Below are 5121 nucleotides of genomic sequence, written 5' to 3'. Positions count from 1 at the left end.
GGCTTGGTATCATTATGCCGTTGGATCAATTGTTACCTTGGTTGCGATTATGATCGCATTTGTTTTCACATTGAAATGTTTTACATAGTTTCAATGTATGGTTTAATTAATTAGATGCTCTGGAGAGCTATATGTTGTTAGATGAGAACTATGTATGCACTTTGGTTTTAACGTGATGATGAACTTCTATTAATTTGGACACTTAATTATATATAATGCATGCAGATGAACCAGCAATGGATGTACGGTGACAGACACACCTGCGAGTACATTAAGGGCGTGCATGAGTTTCTCGATGTGGGTGAGGCAAACAAACAGAATGGTTTTATGTGTTGTCCATGCACTGAATGTGGGAATACGAGGTCTTACTCTAACCGAAAAATCCTTCACTCCCACCTGCTTTACAAGGGTTTCATGCCACACTATAATGTTTGGACGAGGCACGGAGAAATAGGGGTTATGATGGAAGACGGTGAAGAAGAAGAGTACGATGACAACTATGTGCCCCCTGAATACGGTGATGCTGCAACGGGGGGAGCTGGTGAAAATCAAGAGGAACCAGACGATGTGCCCAATGATGCTGCAACGGGTGAAGCTGCTGAAGATCAAGAGGAACCAGACAATGTGCCCGATGATGATGATCTCCGCCGGGTCATTGTCGATGTAAGGACGCAATGCGAAAGTCAAAAGGAGAAGCTGAAGTTCGACCGCATGTTAGAGGATCAAAAAAAGGGTTGTACCCCAATTGCGAAGATGGCAACACAAAGCTCGGTACCGTACTGGAATTGCTGCAGTGGAAGGCAGAGAATGTTGTGGCTGACAAAGGATTTGAGAAGCTACTGAAAATATTAAAGAAGAAGCTTCCAAAGGATAACGAATTGCCTGACAGTATATACGCAGCAAAGAAGGTCGTATGCCCTCTAGGATTGGAGGTGGAGAAGATACATGCATGCCCTAATGACTGCATCCTCTACCGCGGTGCATACAAGGATCTGAACGCATGCCCGGTATGCGGTGCATTGCGGTATAAGATCAGACGAGATGACCCTGGTGATGTTGACGGCGAGCCCCCCAGGAAGAGGGTTCCTGCGAAGGTGATGTGGTATGCTCCTATAATACCACGGTTGAAACGTCTGTTCAGAAACGAAGAGCATGCCAAGTTGATGCGATGGCACAGTGAGAACCAAAAGAAAGATGGGAAGTTGAGAGCACCCACTGACGGGTCGCAGTGAAGAAAAATCGAGAGAAAGTACTAGGATGAGTTTGCAAAGGACCCAAGGAATGTATGGTTTGCTTTAAGTGCGGATGGCATTAATCCTTTCAGGGAGCAGAGCAGCAATCACAGCACCTGGCCCGTGACTCTATGTATGTATAACCTTCCTCCTTGGATGTGCATGAAGCGGAAGTTCATTATGATGCCAGTTCTCATCCAAGGCCCTAAGCAACCCGGCAACGACATTAATGTGTACCTAAGGCCATTAGTTGAAGAACTTTTATAGCTGTGGAATGGAAACGGTGTATGTACGTGGGATGAGCACAGACAGGAGGAATTTAACCTTAAGGCATTGCTGTTCGTGACCATCAACGATTGGCCCGCTCTCAGTAACCTTTCAGGATAGACAAACAAAGGATACCACGCATGCACGCACTGTTTAGATGACACTGGAAGTATATACCTGGACAAATGCAGGAAGAATGTGTACCTGGGCCATCGTCGATTTCTTCCGACCAACCATCAATGTCGAAAGAAAGGCAAGCATTTCAAAGGCGAGGTAGATCATCGGAAGAAGCCCGCCATGCGTACCGGTGATCACGTACTTGCTATGGTCAATGATTTACACTACATAATCTTTGGAAAGGGTCCCGGTGGACTAGCTGTTCCGAATGACGCTGAGGGACACGCACCCATGTGGAAGAAGAAATCTATATTTTGGGACCTATCCTACTGGAAAGACCTAGAGGTCCGCTCTTCAATCGACGTGATGCACGTGATGAAGAACCTTTGCGTGAACCTGCTAGGCTTCTTGGGCGTGTATGGGAAGACAAAAGATACACCTGAGGCACGGGAGGACCTGCAACGTTTGCACGAAAAAGACGGCATGCCTCCGAAGCAGTATAAAGGTCTTGCCAGCTACGCTCTTACGAAAGAAGAGAAAGAAATCTTCTTTGAATTCCTGCTCAGTATGAAGGTCATGACTGGCTTCTCGTCGAATATAAAGGGAATAATAAATATGCTAGAGAAAAAGTTTCAGAACCTATAGTCTCATGACTGCCACGTGATTATGACGCAACTTCTTCCGGTTGCATTGAGGGGGCTTCTATCGGAAAACGTCCGATTAGCCATTGTGAAGCTATGTGCATTCCTCAATGCAATCTCTCAGAAGGTGATCGATCCAGAAATCGTACCAAAGCTAAGGAGTGATGTGGCGCAATGTCTTGTCAGTTTCGAGCTGGTGTTCCCACCATCCTTCTTCAATATCATGACGCACGTCCTAGTTCATCTAGTCGACGAGATTGTCATCCTGGGGCCCGTATTTCTACACAATATGTTCCCCTTTGAGAGGTTCATGGGAGTCCTAAATAAATATGTCCGTAACTGCGCTAGGCCAGAAGGAAGCATCTCCATGGGCCATCAAACAGAGGATGTTATCGGGTTTTGTGTTGACTTCATTCCTGGCCTTAAGAAGATAGGTCTCCCTAAATCGCGGTATGAGGGGAGACTGGCTGGAAAAGGCACTCTTCGAAGAGACTCAATAATATGTAGGGACGGATATTCTTGGTCTCAAGCACACTACACAGTTCTACAGAACTCTACCTTGGTGACCTCGTATGTCGATGAACACAAGAACAGTCTGCGCTCCAAACACCCGGAGCAGTGCGACGACTGGATTACATGTGAACACATCAGGACTTTCAGCAGTTGGTTGGAAACACGTCTCAGAGGTGACAACACTGTTTGTGATGAGCTGTACTTGTTGTTCAGGGGACCATCTTTGACTGTATTGACTTACAAAGGATACGAGATAAATGGGAATACATTTTACACGATCGCCCAAGAACCAAAGAGCACCAACCAAAACAGCGGTGTCTGGTTTGATGCAGCAACCGAGAGCGGAAAGGGCACATATTATGGTTACATAGTGGACATATGGGAACTTGACTACGGACCTGATTTTAAGGTCCTTTGTTTAAGTGCAAATGGGTCAATCTGTCAGGTGGCGGGGTACAGGTAGACCCACAGTACGGAATGAGTACGATGGATCTGAAAAATCTTGGGTACACTGACGAACCGTTCGTCTTAGCCAATGATGTGGCACGGGTTATCTATGTGAAGGACATGTCTACCAAACCAAGAAAAAGAAAAGATAAGGAAGCGAATACATCATACGATGAGTCAAAGTGCCACATAGTTCTTTCAGGAAAAAGGGACATCCTGGGAGTGGACGGCAAGACAGACATATCTGAAGATTATGAAAAGTTTCATGAAATTCCTCCCTTCAATGTCAAGGCTGACCCAAGCATCCTGATAAACAATGAAGATTATCCATGGTTACGGCGCAATAAGAAAATGACACAAGCGAAGAAAAAGTGAAGACTTTCTCCCGCAACTATTATGATGATACCATGCGAACTTTGTAACACACGAACATGCTACCATTGTCCATTTTGTACATGCACATGCTATGTGGGTGAAATTATGATACCATGCCAACTTTCAACTTTTTCAGAGTTCATTTGAAATGCTTTAATGCCTTATGGTTCGGCCCTCGTAATACCATGACCATTAGTCCCTGGCCCATGCCAACTTTCAACTTTCTAAAACTAATGGCACTAACAGAAAGTTTATAATTTTGCTCCTCGCCCCTAGCCCATGACCATTAGTCCCGGTTTGTGCCACAAACCGGGACTAAAGGGTTGGTCCTCGTTGCGGGCAGAGTTTAGTCCCACCTCGCCAACCGAAGGGGGCTCACACTGGTTTATAAGCCCTTCCCTCTCTACCTTGTTGAGCTCCTCTCAAAATGAAAATAGATACCCTAATAGAGAAAAATTTAACCTAAATTCATAATGAATTTCTCTGAAATTCATAGAAATTTACTATGAATTTAGGTTGAATTTTCTCTATAAGCGCATCTATTCTCATTTTTTTAGTAAGTTAATCACAAACTTGTGATTCACACAAATTTCAAAGAATTCAAATTTTAACTATTCAAATTTGAAAACTAATGGCACTAACAGAAAGTTTATAATTTTTCTAAAACTAATGACACTAACAGAAAGTTTATAATTTTGCTAACCTGAAAGCAAACAGAATTAAAAATTAAAGCAAAAAACAAAAGAAAATAAATAATGCAAAAAACAAATAAAAAACAGGAAAAAAACTATTTTTATAGTATATTTAATCACAAAATAAAATAAATAAAGCAACAAAGAAAACAAAAAAACTAAAAAAGTGTTTTCAAATTTGAAAACTAATGGCACTAACAGAAAGTTTATAATTTTTCTAAAACTAAAAGCAAAAAGAATAAAAAAAATAAAGCAAAAAACAAAAGAAAATAAATAATGCAGAAAACAAAACAAAAAAGCTGGAAAAAAATAGCAACAATAAGTATTTTGTTGTAAGTAGAAACTAATGGCATTAACAAAAAGCATAAACAATTAAAAAATAAAGCAACAAGAAAACAAAAGCAAAAAAGTTTATAATTTTTCTAAAACTAAAAGCATAAAGAATTAAAAAATAAAGCAAAAAAACAGAAGTAAATAAATAAAGCAACAAAAAAATGCCACCTACTGGGCCCCCACGACCTGAATACGACTAGAAACCCATCCAAGGGCCAGGATCCAGGCCCGCAGGAGGCCCAGTAGGCCCACAGGCATAGCAGTGACAATTAGGCCCGTAAGCCTGCAATGGAGAGGAGCTCGAGAGGGGTGCGGCAGTGGGGCTTATAAACCACTGCGCACCCCTCTCAACTAGCAAGGTGGGACTAAACTTTCGACGCAGCAGCCGCACAAGGCTTTTGGTCTCGGTTGGTGGCACCAACCGGGACTAAAGGGGGCCATTGGTCACGGTTCGTGGCACAAACCGTGACCAATGCCCCCCTTTAGTCCTGGTTGGTGCCACCA

This window comes from Triticum dicoccoides, chromosome 2A, assembly GCF_002162155.2.
Source record: "Triticum dicoccoides isolate Atlit2015 ecotype Zavitan chromosome 2A, WEW_v2.0, whole genome shotgun sequence".
NCBI lineage: Eukaryota > Viridiplantae > Streptophyta > Magnoliopsida > Poales > Poaceae > Triticum > Triticum dicoccoides.
This window is presented reverse-complemented; position numbering follows the sequence as displayed.